Here is a 21570-nt window from a genome sequence, read left to right as displayed (position 1 = left end):
ACTGCCTTTTGCCCTTAGCAAAATGTCAACAGCAAGGCGGCTGAGCTCCCACAGGAAGGTCATTCTGCTTGTTTCAAGGACTTGTCAATGGGCTGTAGGCAGTGAGGAAATTTAATTGTATCTACATTTCTTTCTGCCTTTGTTCCCCACATCAGAAGATTCAAAATTTAGTTCACTCACTTGCCAATATGTACAACAGAAATATGTGTTTGTATGTGTTGCATGTACATCGTTGGGGGAGAAGAATTTCCTATACCCTTCAAGATCCTTCCAGCTAGACTAAGAATCAAATTGACATGAGACAGACTAACAGGAGAAAAGCAAGTTCAATAGCATACACACTGAAGAGGAATCTACACAGACATGGAAATTCCAAAGACAGGCAACATGATGCTTATATGAGCTAAGGAGAGGGGTAGGAGTCTGAGGATATAAAGGGGAAAAGGACTATTAGCAAGAAGGTGAAAGGAGATGTTGAGAAAACAAAAGTTGCTTTATTATGTAGATAAGTTTCTTAGGTAAAGTGGAATCTTTGTTAATACCTTTCTTCCTGGTCCAAGCAGTTGAGGAGGAGATGAAGAGCTTTTTCTAATCTCCTGGGTTTCGATCACTTTTAACTCAAAATAAAGTTCAGGTCAAAGTCGCCCATCTTGGGGCTTCCTGCCCTTGATACCTACAGTTCCCTCCTCTGAAACTTCTCTGAAGTTTCACACATTAAATCTTGAGCTGGTCAATTGGTTTTATGTTTCATTTTATTGAACCAGTCTGTTAGTCTTGTCACTAGGTCAGTTCGGTTTAACTCATTTCAGGAGGCAGTGATGCAGACATGTTCTCAAATTGAGGCCTGGGGTTCAAGAAATCAGGTATTGAAAAGACATTTCTATGGCAACAAAAGAAAAACAGTGGATGATGACTGAGTCAAAGTATAAATCAATTTCTGAATTCTGAGTATAGCCAGTGGAGATTTCTAGATGTCAAGCTGGAAGCATATTTAGATAGAGTGAGAGCAGGCAATGACAATCTGATGGATCTTCCTGGTTTGCAGTTCAAAGGTGTCTGGTGATGTTTGAGTGGCCCACAGAACAACAGGCATGAAGATTGTCTCATACATGAGCTGTTGTAGTGATTTCTCTGCAGTTGACATCAAATTGTTCATATTTAATTTCCAAGGCTTTGGGAGAAAGGGCAGTTTTAGTTCTCTAATGTATCCGACTCAGAAAGATGAGCGAAAAATTAAAGTTTGGAGAGTTGTAGCTAGACATTGGAGGAAACTAGAAAAAATCATGATCTAGTCTAATTTATAATAAACAGTTTTAGAATCTCATATTTACACAGGTGTGTTATTAAAACATTTCTCTCTCCATATAATCACCCTCCTTTCTACCAAAAATAGCCAAATTAATATTAATTTGTTAATGAAATATGTCTAGTTCCAAAAACACTTGGCCTGATAATTTATGTAAGTGCAGCAAGAATAGTGGTTGACCATATAGGCTCTTTAAAACCTACTTTGCTGAAGCTTTTTATAAAAATTTATAGATTGAACTTTATTCTAAATTTATCATTTTTTTTTTTAGAGAGAGAGAGCAGGTGAGCAGAGGAGAGGGGCAGAGGGAGAGAGAGAGAGAGAAAGAGAGAGAGAGAGAGAGAGAGAGAGAGAGAGAATCTTAAGCAGGCTCCACTCAGTGTGGAGCCTAATGCAGGGCTCAGTCCCACAACCCTGGGATCATGACCTGAGCTGAAATCAAGAGTCAGACCCTCCACTGACTGAGCCATCCAGGCACCCCTATAGATTGAACTTTTAAGTTTACTTATTTATTTTGAGAGAGAGAGAGAGAACACACACACAAGCAAGGAAAGAGCAGAGAGAGAGGGAGAGAGAGAGAGAATCCCAAGCAGGCTCTGTACTGTCAATGTAGAGCCCAATGTGGGACTTGAACTCACGAACCGTGAGGTCATGACCTGAGACAAAATCAAGAGTGGGACACTTGACTGACTGAGCCACCCAGGCACCCCTGAACTTTTAATAGCCTCTTAAAGCCAGAAGCCAAGCCAAAACTTGGGCCAAATACTTGCCAGACTTCACCTGCTATGCCTACAGATTTTCATGAATCCTCTTCTAGAGGTGCCAATATATCCTAAGGTTCCTGGACCTGCCAAGAAGTGACCTTCTTTACTCATCTGGTAAGACTGCTGGGAACTCTGTAAACAAGGGATCAAGCTGAGATTTCCAAGGGGCTTTATTGGCTCCATAGAGTCAACCTTAGTTTCTTAAAGCTGTCTGGTCATATCTGATTCCATGCATGTCTTTCCCAGATATGACATGCCAGTCAAAGCCTTGTTGATATAACCAATGTTTCCAATTGTATCCTGTTACAAGAACTGATTCTTATTGAATTTGTGCAAATAAATATATTGCCATTAAAATATAAGTATACTCACTGAGAGTTTTGAATTCTGGAGGGTTTAGGTAGGGTAGAAAAGATAAATTCTGCTTACAACAATATAATTTATCAGCTTGCTATATGTCAGTTTGTCAGCAAGTCTTCTTGCTCAACTATAGACCTCAACAGTTAAAACCAGAAATAGACAAGACCACTTAGCCCATGCTCTAACTAAAATACATTGTTCTTATTTCTTATTGCACTTTCTTGAGGCATTGAAGAAGAGATTTTGCAATGACCAGAATATTCCAACTACTATCAGAAAAGCCCTGATAGCAATGGAATGCCTGGAAGACCACACTCCACAGGTCCCCTTCCCTGCCCATGACCACCAGTGAAGACATACAAGCCCACATATCATGTGTTCTCTGCCTGCTCTCTTGCATGTGCCCCCCTCCCATTCTCTCCTTAAAAACTCTAGGTGTCCATCTTGCTGTTAAGGCCTGAGCTTGTCACCATCTCTGGTTGCCAGCACCCAAAATAAATTTCTCCCTTTCTCTTTTCCAAACCCTCATCTCTTGAGTTATTGGCTTCTCTTACAATGAGTTTGTTTATTTGTTTGTTTGTTTTGTTTTATTTTTAAGTAGACTCCATGCCCAGTGGGGGGCTTAAATTCATGACCCTGAGATCAAGACCTGAGCTGAGATCAAGAGTCAAACATTTAACCAGCTGAGCCACCCAGGCTCCCCTCTTGCAATGACTTTTATCAGAGTTTGTTCGGCAACAGAATTGTCAAACTCAGCCAGGAACTATGCTTTTGATTTGTCCAGCCCCCTCAGGATTTCCCAGGATGGAGCAGTTGGCCATGGCAGCATTCCAGGGCTCATATACCCCAAGTTAGTGACTATGATAGATTGATCGATAATAGTTTTGGGCAAGCCAGCCAGGAAGGGTATGGTGCTTTGTTTAGGGACCATATTCACAGACTCTTGATCAAGTAAATGCCTTGACCCCTCCCAATGGTTGGATTGCCTCAGAGGGGTGGCCAAAATGTAGAAGCTGAAGAGACCATTTGCCTCAGGGAAGCTCCCCATCCTCCCCTTGCTGATGCAGCTGCCACTTCACATATAGTTTGAAAAGAGAAACAGATTTGGGAAGCACCCAGCTTCATTCTCCTGGGTAAGTAGTATTGCTGTGCTTGCCAGAACCCTCTGATTTCCACTTTTGGACTAACCTGTCTAATACTTGATACCAAGTAATGTGAAATCATGGTATAAGACTAGTAGTCTCCACTTCCTCTCACCGAGGAATTTGGCTTTTCTTTTCTGGAATTTGGAAGAGTACTCTGTTTAGTTTGGTTTCTTTCATTTCCTACTCATTCTTTTCTTCTCTCTCCAGGATGGGAAATGCTACTTCCCTCCCCTCTGACAGTCCATTGGGGTGCATTTTGGCAGCATGGTCTACATATTACTGTAAGGCTATCCCTAAGAAGAAGATGACTTTTTACTGCAACACCACATGGCCCATGGATGCACTAGAATCAGGAGAAAAATGGCCTTTGGGTCTTCAAATTGTCATACTACCCTCCAATTAGAATTATTCTGTCAAACATCTGGTAAATGGGATAAAATTCTATATATTTGGGCTTTTATGGTGTTATATAATAAAGATTCAGCACATAAAGGCTCTTAGCTCATGATGCAAAGAAAGCCAGAGGTTAATGTATGTGAAGACAGTAGGCCTCGTGAGGAAAAATAAAATGAGGAACTCATCTTGCTACAATCTTTGAGCTCCCCTGCCCCCTGAATTCTACTGGCCCCGACCATAGATAATCACAGAGCCCCATCTGCCCCAGTTTCTCCCCTACCTAGTTAGGCTCTAGGGTCAGGAATGGTCTCCCCTATTAAGCCCCACCAGAGCACCCAATTTGATCAGGAGGCACCCTGATTTGGAGCAGAGCAATTTCATTTACAGCAATATCCTGTAGGGAAGAATCCCCAGGGACTGCTTGCCAGATATTATTGGACACACAGTCCTTTCTCTACCTCAGACTTTTTTTTTTTAATTTTTTTAATGTTTATTTATTTTTGAGAAAGAGAGAGACAGAGCACGAGCAGGGGAGGAGCAGAGAGAGGGAGACACAGAATCCGAAGCAGGCTCCAGGCTCTGAGCTGTCCGCACAGAGCCCGATGTGGGGCTCGAACTCACAAACTGCGAGATCATGACCTGAGCCAAAGCCAGAGGCCTAACCGACTGAGCCACACAGGCGCCCCTACCTCAGACTTTTTAAATTGGAAAAATTCAAACCCTACTTATAGAGACGATCCTCAGAAAATGTCTGAATTGTTCACTATTATTTTTGCCACTCATAAGCCTATCTGGACAGAGGTGCAGACTGTTTTCTCCTTACAGCCAATGAGTGGCACCTAGTGATTGATAAATCACATGAGCAGGTTGGCATCTGTATGGTAAAAACCCAGGTAATACTCCATTACTGGCAGGGCAAGCCCAGTGGTCAAACCTGGTTGGGACACAAATGTTGATGAAGAGCTGGTTTATCCAAACCATTATCACAGGTGTATGTTAGCAGGATTGAGGGAAGGAATCCCAAAGCAAAATAGTCTTAAAATCTAGGAAATTCAACAAAAATTAAATGAAGATCCCTCCAAATTTCTGGAGAGGATTTATCAAGCCTATTGAAAATATACTGATGAGGATCCTGAAGCTCCCAAAAATCTCAGAATGGTTAATGTGACCTTTCTTGGACAAAGTGTCCCTGGTGTAGGAAAGAAGGTGCAGAAGGTCGAGGGAGAAGTAGGTATGAACTCTTCTTAGTTGCTTTTCAAGCATTCAATTATAGGGATAAAAAGCATATGAAACAGGCTACTCTGTTTCTCAGAGCTCCACCACCTCCCAAAAGGGCCAAACCCAAAAGAATTGAAGATCCACCCAGCCCCCGCCACCCTGCTGTTGATCAGTGTGCCTATTGCAGGGAGGAACAAGAGCACTGGAAAAGAGAGTGTCCCAAACTTAAAGAGGTAAAAACAGGTAAAAGTGACCTCGAAAGCAGATTATCTCATGAGTCCCGGACTAGGATGAGGATTGAGGTCTCCCAAGGGCTCTAATGGCTCGAATGGCACTGATTTCCATCTCTCCACAGTACTGCTGGGTACAACTGACAGAGGAGAACCAATTGGTTGACTTCCTAGTCAATACAGGTGCTACTAATTCAGTTTTAAATTCAAAGTTGACAAAGGAAAGTGGCAGTTCTGTAGCTGTTGTAGGCATAACCAGACAGCCCCAATGACATCTGTTGTTGCAATCCTTAGAACATCAAAGGGGGGGAAAGATATCAAAACATAGTTTCTTGTCTGTACCTGATTGCTGAATCCCACTGTTGGGGAGAGACATGCCATGCAAATTAAATGCCCAGACAACATTCTTGCCAAAACAACAGCAGTTCCACTGACAGGTGCCTCCCGAGCAAGCTCTTTATTTCGAGTTGCTCCTCACTCAACAGGACATAAACGAAGACCTGTTTCCACCTAAAACCTATGAAGTGTAAGTAATGCCTTGTGGATCGAGGGAATCCCAGGATAAGCAAAGAATGCTACCCCTGTCCCTGTACAATTAAAATAACATGAAAAACAGTCCATAAGAGACAGTACCTCTAATTTTTTTTAATTTTTATTTATTTTTGAGAGATGGAGAGACAGAGCGCAAACTGGAGAGAGGCAGAGAGAGAGGGAGACACAGAATGTGAAGTAGGTTCCAGGCTCTGAGCTGTCGGCACAAAGCCGGATGCAGGGCTCGAACATGCGAACTGTGAGATCATGACCTGAGCCAAAGTCAGATGTTTAACCAACGCCATCCAGGTGCCCTGAGACAGTTCCCTTTAAAACAGGAAGTGCTGAAGGGTATCCAGTCTGTTTTACCTAAGTTTTTTCTTTAGGTTTATTTATTTTGAGATAGAGAGAGAGAGAAAGTGGACACATGAGCACGAGTGGGAGAAGGGGCAGGAAGAGAGGAGAGAAAGAATTCCAAGCAGGCTCAGCATGCTGTCAGCGCAAAGCCTGATGTGGGACTCGAATTCACAAACCATGGGATCATGACCTGAGCCAAAATCAAGAGTCGAACACTTAACCAACTGAGCAAGCCAGTCACCCCTTACTTAAGTTTTTAAAACATGGACTCATCCAACCCTGCCAGCCATACAATACACCCATACTTCTGGATTAAAAGCCTCATATTACCAAGCATCAGTTTGTGCAGGACCTTAAGACAATTAATGACATTGTGCAGGATATTCACCCTTCTGTACTTAATCTGTATGCCCTCTTGACCATCACACTGGAAAATTATGGCTAGTGTTCTGTTATAGACCTATAAGATGCCTTTTTGGGGGGGTCCCATTGGATTCTGAATCTCAGCTATTGTTAGCCTTTGAATGACAAGATCCAAAAACTAAAACAATTTCCCAATACTATTGGACCATACTACTTCAAGGGTTTAAGAATTTGCCCACTTTACTTGGTGAGGTACTGTCCAAAGATTTAAGAACACTACAGTTAGATCAAGGGATACTCCTCCAGTACATGGATGATTTGATAATACCAGCCCTCATTTTGAACACTGTCTCTCAAATCTAATCCTGATGTTAAACCACCTGGCAAACTGGGGGTATAAAGTATCTCTTCAAAAGACCCAGATATATAAACAACAGGTGTCCTGCTTGGGCTTCCAATTAAGTCAAAGGATTCATAGCTTAATGATGGATCAGAAACAAGCCATTGTGAACATCAAAATACCCACAAATTGGAGGCAATTTTGTAGATTTTCAGGAATGGAAAGTTTTTGTCATATTTGGATACCTAATTTTGCCTTCATATTTAGGCCCCTTAATAAATGTTTTAAAGAAACAGACTCAGACCCTATGATTTGGATATCTGGATGCCAAAAAGCTTTCAATGCATTAAAAGAAAAGCTGATGACAATTCTTGCCCTGGGCCTGCTGAATTCAAATAAATCTTTTATGCCATATGTTCATGAAAGAGTCTAGGACTAGGAATGTTGCTTCAGATATTGGGGACTACTTCCCAACTCACTGCCTATTTTAGTAAGCCATTGGATGCAACTATAAAAGGTTGGCCCCCATATCTTTGAGCAGGGGCAGCTACCTGTGACATACTCAAAGAAGCTGAAAAGTTTACTTTGGGACAGCCCATAACTGTATCTGTATTACATCAAGTTTTAACATTACTGGAGCAAAAGGGAAGTTATTGGATTATTGCAGAGCACAAAGGCAAATATCTAGAAGTTCTCTTGGATAATTCTAATGTAACATAACCCTAAGATTTTCAGGAATATTAAATCCTACCACTTCGCTTCCAATAGCAGAGGACTCAAAGGCAGATCATGACTGTTTGGAGATTCTCAAGACTGTTTTCTCAAGCAGGATGGATTTAACAGATCAGCCTCTACATGATATGGATTGGGACCTGTTCAGTGACAGTACAGTTTCATGGAAAATGACCAATGAAAAGCCAGGTATGCCATAGCTACTATGGAACAGGTAATAGAAGCTAAGGCTATTTTCCCAGGGACTTCTGCCCCAAAGGTCAAGCTGATTGCATTGAGCTCAGCCTTGCAGCTAACTTCAAGAAAAAAGGTGAACATTTATACAATTTGTCAATATGCCTTTATGATAGTTCATGCCCATGAAAGAAAGAAAGGGGGTTCCTCACTTCCAGGAACAAGGACGTTAAGTTTTCTCTGGAAATCTTGGCTTGGTTAGAAGCAGAGGCATTACCATCTGAGGTGGCTATTGTGCATTGCCCAGGCTGTCAGCAGACCAATTCTTACGAAGCAAAATGGAACCAAGCTGCAAATAAAGCAGCCAGACAACAGCAATTAGAACTCGACCATTCCTTGGAGCACTGATCCCTAGTTTTGACTTAAGTGGATTTTTTAAAATGTTTATTTATTTTTGAGAGAGACAGAGACAGAATGTGACAAGGGTAGGGGCAGAGAGAGAGGGAGACACAGAATCTGAAACAGGCTCCATGTTCTGAGCTGTCAGTACAGAGCCTGATGTGGGGCTTGAACTCACAAACCATGAGATCATGACCTGAGCCCAATTCAGATGCTCAACCAACTGAGCCACCCAGGTGCCCTGACTTAAGTGGATTTAAACCCTGCTACACTGAGGTCAATGAAAAGCATACCCACAACTGGGGTTTTACTAAATGAGATGACATCTCTACTTGGAGAGTCAATATACATGGTCTGATTCTCTTACCAGAAGGGCTTGTTCACTCGGTCCTTAAACATCTGCATGAGAGCACCCACTGTGGACAAGATGCCCTACTGGATATAGTACACCCTCATTCATGTGAACCAAGTCTCCAAAAGACTGAACAGCGAATAACTTTCTATTGCCTCTCGTGTGTCTGGAACAATGCTAAGACTCGGAGCACGCTAGTCCAGTATTCAGGCACGTCCCTTTTGAAGAATGGCAAGTGGATTTTACCCAAATGCCTAAGGCTCCAAGAAATTTTAAGTACTTACTTGTGTTTGTGGGTACTTTTCCTGGGTGGGTCGAGGCTCTCTGCAGACAAATGGAAAGAGCTTCTGAAATAGCCCCAGTTCTCCTGAAGGATTTGATATCCAGGTATGGCCTACCAAACTCCATTCAGAGTGATAATGGGACTTCATGCATTTCTGAAGTCACTCCACAAGTGAGTAAAATGCTACAAATAAAATGGAAACTCCATGCTTCATAGAGACCACAGTCAATGGGAAAAACAGAGAAAATGAACCATACTTTGAAAAAGACCATTGCAAAGTTGTATCAAGAAACTCATTTAACATAGAATAGAGTGCTACTGCTTACCCTTCTGCATCTAAGGGTGGCACCTAGACATAGGCTCAGATTGAGCCTCTATGAAATTGCACAAGGGAGACCATCCCTGACCTCTTGTATTCTGCCTCTTCCCACCCAGACAGGGGAGAAATAAAAATTAAACAATATGTACAACATTTGAACCAAATATTAACCCTTATTCATATGTTTGCTTCCTCTAGGACAGCCCCCTTGCTGGGAGAAACATTGAACCTGTTTCAACCTGGGGACAAGGTCTTGTTAAACACTTGGTAGAGCATGGACCTGACCAACAATTAACTGAAAAATGGACTGGACATTAAGCCGTCCTACTAACAACCCATTCCTCCTCAAAATTAAACAGAGTGAAACCATGGATATGCCATACAAGAGTTAAATGGTGCCCATATGCAGAAAAGGAGCAGACAGAAGAAGAGACCACTGAACATCCCCACACTGGGAAAGCCACCCTATGCAGGACTTAAAATATTTCTTTAGGAAAAAAGAACCCATAACATCTACATTCATTCTGTGCTATGCATTAATCATGTCTTATTTCTCCCTAGGTAGGAAAGACAATGCCCTAGTTTGGCTAACTCAGATTTTGGCCAAAGCTACCCGTGCTGTCAAATATTGGACATGTTGTCCAGAAGGCCATTAGGTGTTGGACCATGGAGATCCCTTGGTCCACCCCATTTACAACACCTCAGGAGTTTTTGAAGATTATTGGTTTCCAATCATTAAGACCCAGACAATAATGTATAGGATTAGAATAAATTTAAACTTACAGCTTTTGTTCTTACTGATATTTGTTGAAAGGATGTTACAGCAAATACTCGGTGCCCAGGAAGAGACAAGCCACACACACTCGGGGAATCAGGAAAGACTGTTTATTGCGCACTGGTGCCGGCCCAGCGGAATCACCTCCAAAGCCTGAGCCCTGAACCTTGGCATTGGCAGGCCCCCTTTTATGGCTGGGATTGTAGGGGGTTGAGAGACAAAAGAAAAAGGGGAGGGGGCACTTATCAGTGGTGCCAGGCAGGCAGTTGGTGGACAAAGGAGGCAAGCAAGATTACAGAAGCTAAAAGTATGCAAGGGGAGTATCCAGCCTTGGATATCAGGCTGGTACCTTTTATCTTGTTTTTACTAGTTTTTCTTCTCAAGGACATTAAAGGCCCAATTTCCAACACCTCCCCTCTTTTTTTTTTTCCTTTCAGAAAAAGGTTGGTCCCAGAGAAAATAGGGGTAGGAACTTTACATCACAAATGCACAAGTATCCACATTTTCTCCAAGGTGGAGATTTGGTACATATTTTTTATGAGAGATGTTAATGTCTGGACATAAGAGCTCTTCTAGCAGTTCTTTTTGTTTTCAGTCTTAGACAATGGTGGGCTGCGTTTGTATTTCAGAGACATTAGATTTATAATTTTAAGGAACGGAGAAAGAATGTAATTTTTTTCTTAGAGTTTCAGGGTAATTGCAATTTAAAATTTACCTTTTTCCCTACTTAAGTATGAACAATTTTGTTCCAATATTTTGATTTTTCATAATATCCACAAACATTATGTAAGATAAATAGGCATGGTTGGGGAATTGGTAAAGATAGGTGGCCTCAACTTGTTTCTGGTTTTGTAGAGACTTGTAAGACAAAGAGTTATTTCTGATCCCCCAAAGAACTAGATTATAGCCTAAATATCAAGGGACTGGCCTGCCCTTTTAACTAAATTTGCTTTTTTATATTAGGGATATTTTTTAACTAAAATGGGAATCAAAAGATTTTTATCTTTGTGAAGTCTGAAGTCTGTATGAAGCATTTTAACAAAAGCCTCCTTTCTGGATACACAATTCAACCTTGGCTTGTATTACTCTCCAAATATTGGCCTTTTGCAGGTCTTCTATAGGAGTGCCTAGAAAAAAATTTTGGTCCTGTTTCCTCTGTAAAGTGGGTAGTGAATAGTCATTAACCTTCCAAATTTCTAAGTTTGTTAGGATGTTTTCAGAGTGAAGGTAATTTAAAAGATTTTGCTAATGTCCAGGAGACTCAAATTCTTTTTCAGGTGAGAGGGGGGTGTCTAGGATACCTCTGCAAAGGGAATTGCATAAGAATTGCTAAAGCTGGCAGAGCCTGATTATTCATCCCTGAAAGATATGAGCAAAGCAAGCCTTATTGACAGTCTCAAGTGCTTTTTATTTTCTGGCTATCAACATTTACATGAATAATCAGTATACTGAGAACCTAGAGAATAAGTCTGAGTGTTCCCTGTAAATCTTGTAGGAAAAGGTAAGTTAAAACAGTCAGATGAGGCCAGATTTTAAGGGGAATTTATGTTGGATCCGGATATTTATTTTTAAGTCTTAAGTCTAATTTCTGTGATTTTATCTTGTCAAGGGGTCCCTAAGGCTAGCCATTATACTAATAACACAATTAAAAGTTCTCTTTAAAGAATATTTTCTTTTACATAAAGGCAATTTAAAGGATCCTTCTACTGGCCATTGACAAGTAGGATCTATAAATCGTGACTCAAACCCATAAACCTTAATGGCATAACCAGGCAGAAGAGGCATCCAAAGGGGGCATAGATGATGCAACCCGAGGATCTGAAAGTTTAGTTTCAGAATTAGTCTAAGAAAGCAAAAGCGTTTGTTGCAAAGGTGGTAAGGATGTTGTAGTGAAAAAGGTGTTTCTGGTCTCCCATAAAAATGTGAGACACCTCCAGTCATAGACGTGCTAATCTGTGACACTGGGTAGGTGATCCTGGAATGGGACTTTCCAGCACTAATCAAGCAATGAAGGTTGAGATGACAAAGTTCCCATGGACTGGAACGTCATGGTAAACACCCCAGAAAGCTGGCACAACCATGGTGGGAAAACGGGGGAAAGACAGAGAGAATCAGAGTTAGATCCCCAGTCTGTTGGACTGGCCACCAAGGTGCATCTCAGTAAGTGCACCATGTAGATGGTGGAGAACAAAGAGAATGTTCTCATTGGTTTCAAAGCTAAGCTCTTAGAACATAGAACAAGGCAAAAGGAAAAATATATGCACATTAACAGCCTTGGTTAAACTTTGGCTCTCTTGGATCCAAACTAATACTGAAGAGGAATGTACCATGGGTTGGGGATTGTGTGCTGTCTTATAGTATACCTTGTTACACGAAGTATTCTGGTGGGTAACCTAGTGCCAATCCAATCCATTTGATGACCAACTTATCCTATCACAGGCATCTTCTTGAGGTGGTGGGTGCTGTAACAGCTTTTAAGTGCTCAACTCATGCCCACCAATTTTGCAGCATTGGCTTCCAAGATGTCCCTTAGCAACCGATGACAAACAACATAAAAGACACAAACAAAGGAAAACAAAGTCTATCTGTGGGAGCAAATAGATCAGTAATCAAAGAGTACTCTACCAAATTTAACCAGAGTTGCTTAGCTCAAGGAACTACTTCCACAAATATTTTCTTCTGCTAATCTAAATTAAGAAAGAGAAAAAAGGACTCTTACCATTCTTGCTCTATCAGATTCTGGAGACAGAGACTCCAGGAGGCTGACATGTTAAGAAATCTTACTTTCTGCTGCTGGTATTTCAGATTTAAGGATCTCTCAGATGTAGCAGTGTCCAGGGAGTTAAAAATATCACCAATGACACCAACTGTTGGGGAGGAAGAATTTGCTCTGCCCTTCAAAATCTGTCCTTGCAGGCAGACTGAGAATCAAATTGACATGAGACAGATTAACAGGAGAAAATCAAATTTAATAGGATACATATATACAGGGAATCCACACAGACATGGAAATTCTAAAGACAGGCAACATGATGCTTATATGCACTAAGGATAGGGGTAGGGGCCTGATGACACAAATAGGAGGAAGATGATCAGCAGGAAGATGAAAGATGTTTGGAAAACAAAGGTTGCCCTATTATGTGGATAAGTTTCTTAAGTAAAAAGGAACCTCTGTCAATAGCTATCTTCCTAATACATGCAGGTAGTTGAGGGGGAGGTAAAGAGCTTTTCCTAAATCTGGTGAGTTTCAATTGCTTTTAACTCAAAATAATGTTCATGCCAAAGTGGCCCATCTTGGGGCAATCTCTTCTTGGCCCCTACAGTATACATACAAACATACAACAAGGGAGATTGGGGAAGGAGAATGAGTTGAATTATCAAATGATAAGAATATGTTTATTCATAGTATCACACTTCAAAATGATCTGCAGATATCATTTTCTATGTGTGCCATGATATGAAAACAATTTGGAGAACACTGTTCGTAGGGAATTTCTGAACCAGTGAGACAGTCCTTTTTCAAACTGAGATGTTAATTCCTTGATTTAGTAATGGGAATTATGTGAATCTGTCCCTCCTAAACTGGAATTTTTCCCCTATAATCTGCCCTTGACCTAAAAAATGTTGTTCATTCTTGGGAAATATGTGAGTGTGTGTGTGTGTGTGTGTGTGTGTGTGTGTGTGTGTGTGTATTTGTGCATGCTCTTGCCCGTGTATTTGATTAGAGGAGATAAGGATATTTCAGTAGTACATCTCAAAGTGTGGTCTATGGAAGGGTGTCAGTCTATGAATACTTTGTTCCTGATAAATGTAGAATTTAAAAGGCAGAGTTTGGACACATTAACACCAATTTAGTATTGTCGGGCCTTATGTTCTCTTTCCTCATGATGAAGGAAAGCTTCTGACAAGATATTTGACTGGATTTGTTACAGGACATTATTTTTTGGACTGTTGATGTTCCATGCATTGTTTAACTTAAATCCAAATAAAGCCACATTTTTGGAAATGCATTGTTGATTTCTGTAATTGTCCTAATCAACCCATGAATGGGCCTAGCCGCATCCCATGGAAAAGTGGCATGTCCTTAAACCTTTATAATGCTAGTACAAAGGAGAAGGTGAGTTCTGACAGCAGAGAGGGAAAATTTTACATGTTTCAGTTTGGCAAAATTGCAGATAGACCTGTACTTCCAAGAGAGTGGGGCTGACTAGAGAATTTTAAGGGTGAGAACTGAGGCTGTACCCTTTGTGGAGGGTGAAGCTTAAGAATAGGTCAGAGTTGGGGCACCTGGTTGTCTCAGTCAGAAGAGCATGCAACTCTTGATCTCATGGTCATAAGTTTGAGCCCCATGTTAGGTGTAGAGATTACTGAAAATGTAAACTTAAAAAAAAAGAATAGGTCAGGGTTAAAGGGGCCAAAGGTAGGCCACCCCAAGATTGCCACTTTGGCATGAAAAATATTCTGAGTTGAAGGCAATCAAGACAATACAGGCTCACAAGAAACTTTTGTTCCTCCCTTAAGTACGTAGAAGAATCTAAGTTGGAGATCTTTCCCACAATAAGGATTATCAGCAGAGGTAAATTTTATCTGAGTGGCCCATCTGTCTGGCAGGGCAAACATCTAATTACCAAACATCTGCTATTCTTACTGCCCTATGAGGTGTATTTCTTTCCTCTGAAGTCCCAGACCCCTACCTGCTTCTCCTTAGTTTAGAATGGCATATATATCTCATTTGGCCTGACTGTATTTAGAATTTCCATGTTTGTGGGGATTCTCTGTATGTATGAAATTACATTTTATTTTCTCCTGTTAATTCATCTCTTGTCAATTTGATTCTTAGTCTGGCTAGAAGAACCCTTGAAGGTGACAAGCATCCTTGCCCCCTAACAGTTAGCTTATGCAGTGGGATACTTTAATTCACTGGATACCACTTGCCCCAGCCACTGCTGCAGCTGAGAGATCCTTGGGACATCTGACATATAGCAGGCAGAAGATGAGATTTCTTACCTTGTCAGCCTCCCAGAATCTCTCGCTGCAGACTCTGTTGGAGTGAAAGTGGTGAGAATCCTTTTTCTCTCTTTCTACATTTCGATTAGCTGGAAAAAATATTTGGAATGAGTTCCTTGGGCCTAGCAACTCTTTGCTTAAATTTGGTAGAGTACTGTTTATTTACTGTTCCATTTCCTTCCAGAGATGGTGTATGTTTTCTTTTGTCTGTGTCTTTTATGTTGTGTGTCGTCAGTTGCTAATGGACATAGCCAAAGCTGCAAAGTTGGTGGGCATGGGTTGAGCACTTAAAAACTGTTAGAGCACTCACCACCTCAAGAAGATTTCCGTGATAGGATAAGTTGATCATCAAATGAGTTAGATTGACACTAGGTCACCCACCAACCTTAAGAAAACTTCTGCACAATGAGGTGTGCTACAAAAAAACACACAGTCCCCAACCCCATGACATATCCCTCCTGGGTATTAGTTTGGCTCCAAGAGAACCAAGATTTAGATAAAGCTATTAGATTTTTCCTTTTGCCTTGTTTTATGTTTTAAGAATTTGGCTTTGTGACCAATGAGAACATTTTCTTTGGTTTTCACCATCTGAATGGTGCATTTACTGGGGTGCAACTTGGTGGCCAAATAGACTGGGGATCTACATCTCCTTCTCTCTGTCCAGCTGAGCCAATTCTCACAGGTGTTTATCATGAGAGCTTCCAACCCATAGTACCCTATTTCATCTCAACCTTTGTTGCTTGATTAGTGCTGGAAAACTAAGCATCTGCTCAATGTCACAGATTAGTGGGTCAATGGTAGGAGGCCTGTCATGTTTTCATGAGAGACAAGACACTATTTTCTCTACACCATCCTTACTGCTTGTGTAATGAAGGCCTTTGCTTTCTTCGACTAATTTCTGAAGTAAACTTTTAGATCTATGCCTTCTCTGGACACCTCTTGTGTCTTTGGTTAAGCCAATAAAAAGCTTACTATTTAAAGTTGTTCTGTATAGATCTTAGTAATCAATGGCCAGATGACAGATTCTTTAAATTAGCTATATTTTAAATACATATATATATTTTATAAAAAGCTCTCAATTGTCTTACCAGTATAACGGTTAACCTTAGGGACTCTCTTGACAAGATAAAAGAACTGAAAGTAAACATAAGACAGAAAGAAATGTCCACATCCAATGCAAATTTTCCTTCCTAAAATCTGGCTTCATCTCCCTGTTTTAACTTCCCTTTCCCTACAAGATTGACAGAGATCACTCTGGCCAAATCTCTAGGTTCAAAGTATACAAATTGCTCCTGTAAATGTTGAAAGCCAGAAAATGAATTTAACGAAAGCACCCAAGACTGGCCATAAGGCTCCCTTTGCTCCTATTTTCCAGGCTTCTATAATCAGGCTCTGCCAGCCTAATGCATTCTTACACAATGTCCCTTGCAAGAGTTTCCTAGCCCTTCACACACCACAAAAGCAATCATGTCCCCTGGATAGCAGCAGATCTTTTAAATTATCTCTCCTTTCAAAAGATCCTACTGAATTTTTCAGAGCAATTAGAAATATTATTTGACTATATTCACAGCCTTCCCTTCACTGAAGAAATAAATGACTAAAATTTCTCCTAAGCCCTCTTACACATGGTTTGTAAAAGACCAATATTCAAGGGCAAATAGAAGCTAAAGTTGTGTATGCAGAAAAAGGATTTTGTTAAAATGCTTTATACAGACTTTACAAAGACATAGATCTTTTGGTTCTAATTTTAGTTAAAATTCTCCCAGATACAGGGGCACCTGGGTGGCTCAGTCAGTTAAGCATCCAACTCTTGATTTCGGCTCAGATTATGATCTCACAGTTTGTGAGTTCAAGCCCCACAGGGGCTCTGAGCTCATAGCATGGAGCCTGCTTGGGATTCTCTCTCTCTTTCTCTCTTTGCCCCTTCTCTGCTTGCTTACACACATACTCCCTATCTCTCTCAAAATAAATAAATAAACATTAAAAAAAAATTCTCCCTGATATAAAGAAGCAGAGTTAAACAGATGGGCCAGTCCCTTGATATCCAGGCTGAAATCTAGGTCTTTGGACAACTAGGAACAACTGTCTTTATTTCACTAATTTCTATAAAACCAGAACTACAACTCTAGAAACAAGTTAAAGCCTGCCTATCTTTACCAATATCCAAACCTCACCTATTCCTCTCAAAATGTTTGTAGATATTATAAAAGATGAGGATATTAGGACAAAGTTGTTCTGTAACTTTAAAAAAAAAAACGGTAAAGGTTAAATAGAAATAATCCTGAAATGCTAAAAAAATTTTTTTTTTGCATTCATTCTCTGTCCCTTACAATTATAAATCATATGTCTTTGAGATGTCAACACAGCTATGATGTCCTGAGACTGACAATAAATAAATAAATAAATAAATAAGTGGAAGTATTTAAAAATTGGGCCTATAATGTCCTCTCCACAAATATTAGTAGAAACAAAATTAAGATTATGTTTGCATCTTGTCTGTGTAATTGTGTGGGCTTGTGTGTATCCATGTATGTTGTAAATATGAGGTATTTTCTCTGTCTCTGGATGATATTGCTAAAATTAATTTGTAAAAGAGCTTTATTTAGTTGGTTTGAAGTTAAGTGCTTGTAAGGGTATTTAAAACTCAGAAAGATAGAACCTAACACATATGTTTTTTCAAGCTTATGTGATCTGGGACAACATATGATACTAAAGCTAATTTAAGATTGTTGGATTAATTAAAATAAAATTGTCCCTAGAGTTATGCATTAAATGTAACACTTTTCTGTTTTATTTCAGTTGACACACAATATAAATGTAAGGCTTATACTACTCATGTCTAACAAGAGCCATATAAGTTCATGGTATCTCTGTTGCAAAATTTGTCAAAAATGAAACAACTTAGAATAATGATTGACATTGGGGGGCCTGGGTGGCTCAGTGGGTTGGGTGTCTGACTCTTGATTTTGGTTCAGGTCCTGAGAATATACCTGCATTACTGCCTTCTGAAATGAGTTTGACTAAATTGACCCATTGTTAGGACTAAGAGACTAGCTCAGTGAGTTGAAACAACCTACCAGCTCAACTTTTAACATGTGAAACTTCAGGTAAGTGTCATAGGAGAGAAATGTAGGGGCAAAGGGAAAGCCACTCCAAGATGGCCACTATGGCATGAAGATTATTCTGAGCTGAAAGCATTTGAGACTCTAGGGGCTGAAGAGAAACTTCTGCCTTTCCCTTAACTACATAGAAGAATCTAAATTGGGATCTTTCCCAGAATAAATGTTATTAGCAGAGATAAATTTTATGCATGACCCATCTGTATGGCAGGTTAAACATCTAATTACCAAACATTTGCTTTTCTTATCGTCCCTGAGAAATGCATTTTTTTTCTTCAGAAATCCCAGAATCCTACCCTCTTCTCCTTAGTTCAGGATGACTTATATTCCTCACTTTGCCTGACTGTCTTTGGACTTTACATGTCTGTATGGAATTCCCCATACGTATGCTATTAAATTGGTTTGTCTCCTGTTTATCTGTCTCATGTCAATTTGATTCTTAGTCCAGCTAGAATGGCCCTTAAAGGGAATAAGAATTCTTGCTCCCTGACAGGGTCTTTGGGCCCTTAAAGGGTTTTTTGTTTGTTTGTTTGTTTGTTTGATTTTTTTCCAGAAAACAGGAAAGCAATCTCCCCTAACAATAGTCTTCAGTAGAATCTAGTTAAAAATTACAGCCTAGATCTCCTTTGTGGTGCTGGAAATTAATTCATCTGAAGTTGAACTTCAGCCTAAGGGGGTTTCATTCTGTCATATATTCTGATTCTTGCTGTACCAAAAATTATATATTCCAAATATCACCTATGGCAGTTTTCCTTCCGACTTCCTGAGGGGCTTCAGAGCAAGACAGCAGAGACCAGCTGTTCTCTCTTAAAGACTATCCTCAACTTTGACAAGAAGAATGCAAACAAGACCTGAGGAGAAGAAACTAAGATTGTTTTGGAGCATAGGAGGCAATATACTTGACAGTTTTGCCAAACAGCTGGAGAGGTGGTATTTTTATGGGAGATTGTTTTAGGTTAGATTCTCACACTATGTCCAACAAGTGACTATGTTCTGAGATTTGGGTTCTTTTTGGGAGGTGTGTGTGTGTGTGTGTGTGTGTGCATGTGTATGTACACATGCATGCATGTGTGGTATAATAATTTTAATATAAAATTTCATTGGTTTCATCATTCTTTAAGAAGAATATATATGTCATGCCATATGTCTCTGCCTGATGATTTTGCTGAGATACCCAGGTCTTCTCTCTTCCTTCACCCACTCTGTCCCCTTATGGAATTTTTCAGCCCTCAAAATAAACTTAAAAGGGTCTTCTCAGACCCTAAATTCATATCTTGGTAATAAGTAAGGTGATTATCCACAAATGTTCACTAAGTTTGATTCCAGTGGACTAAGTAAGATAGTTATTATTCCACTTAAATGCACTGTATTAGAAGAGTTCACTATATTCTTTTAATTCTTCTTCAATGAGATGTTACAGATGGAAACAATCTGTTGATGAAATCAGTGCTTTTGGCAATTCAATTACAAATATATTCCAAAAGTAATCTACATAAATGGGAAATATATAATATATCTTATTAAGGCTGGGATCCTATAAAGGCAGCTTTTTCATTTGGAATTTGACTCCAAACCCCAGGTGAGTGATGGAAAAAGCACTCAACTGAGAGGTCCCAATTACTGACTGTAAACCTTAACAAGAGTTACCAGTGAACGATCTTTTAAATTTCATTTTCTTTTAACAAATATTTATATGGTGCTTACTATGCAGGAAGGCATTTATTTAAGTACTTTATGAAAAATAATCCTTTTAATCTTCTATAAACCCCTAGAGAGGTACTATTATTATATTACAGAAGAGGAAACTGAAGCACAAAAAGGTTAAATACATTGCTTCAGGTTATACTGCTAGTAGGTAGCAAAGCCAGGATTTGTACCTGGATGGTATGGCTCCACAGTTTGTTCTCCATAATCACTGCATCATGCTGCCTACCATAGTGTAACCGCTATGCTAGAGCAGAGTAAGAGCACTCTATTAGCATCTCATAAATCATGCTATATGGGTGGCTAGATACTTAGCATGTGAAGAAAACCAGTTGGAAAGGTCAGTATAGTCTGATACATTATAAGTATATATATAAAGTAAAATCTTGGATTGCAAGTAACTTGTTCTGCAAGTGATGTGCAAGACTGGTAAATATTTCTAATAAATTTTAACTTGATAAATGAGTGATGTCTTGTAATACGAGTAGTAAGTGATGCCAAATGTCACATAATCACAACTGTGCTAATGGTTCTTGAAATTCGGTTTGATATACACATGCTTTGGATTGTAAGCATGTTTCTGGAAAGAATTATGCTCGCAAACCAAGTTTTACTGTATGTATGTATTTGTGTGTACACATATTATAATATGCATTCACATATGTTCTCTTATATATACATAGCATGTAATGCAATATTCCTATTAATAATATATGAATATATATTATTAATGTATATTTTTATGCATTAACATATATACTACTTTTGATCACTTAACATGGTTATAATAGCCTTTGCTTCTATTTGGGTATTTTAAGGTTGTAACATATTAAATCTCAAGACTGCCAAAGCATTCTCAGTAGTAGTGTTCAAATATTACTGACCTTTTTTTTTTTTTTTTACATTTCTCTGTCTTGCATTACACATCTTGTATGTTATGTCTTCTTGTGTTGGACAGAGGTCATTAAATGTAACACATGCAATTTTTGACCACTAATTATGATATACAATAAGCTTACTTGATGCTTAAGATCATATGGTAATAAAAACAGGCATATACCATGTAATTAAAAAATGACTTAATAACATGAATAACCTAAGCCATTTTTTTATATTATACACACAAATCCAGACTAAGAAAATATCTTCCCTTCTTTAACCACTTGCGAGTGAAATATTTATGTCAGGTACCATGACCCAACCAAGGTGAAAGTTATGCAAGCCCTTGGAATTTAGCCTCACTCAATACCTAAGCAAAAGTAGCCAACATTATTATTTGCTTACTCAGTAGTTATTAATTGATAACAAACTTCTTCATTGCTAATTTATTTGCTTCATTATTTTTAAAGTTTATTTTATTTATTTTTGAGGGGGCAGGGAGGAACAGAGAGAGATAATTCCAAGCAGGCTCCACACCATCAGCAGGGAACCTGCCATCAGCGGGGAGCCTGATGCTTGAACAATTATATGTTTGTTTGAATTCACCAGGGAAAGCACATTACCTTGGGGTTTACTTTGGGGGAGGTTTTTAAACTACAAATTCCATTTTTAAATAGGTATAGAGTTATTCAGATTACATTTTTCTTTCATAAGCTTTTGTAGTTTCTGTCTTTCAGAAATATACACAATCATATGTTATTGAGTTTATTAGCATAAAGCTGATTATAACCCCTTATTTTAATATCTGTAGGGTTGG

Source organism: Panthera tigris, chromosome X (genome assembly GCF_018350195.1).
Source record: "Panthera tigris isolate Pti1 chromosome X, P.tigris_Pti1_mat1.1, whole genome shotgun sequence".
Lineage (NCBI taxonomy): Eukaryota > Metazoa > Chordata > Mammalia > Carnivora > Felidae > Panthera > Panthera tigris.
The sequence above is the reverse complement of the archived record's forward strand: the minus strand, read 5'-3'. Positions refer to the sequence as shown.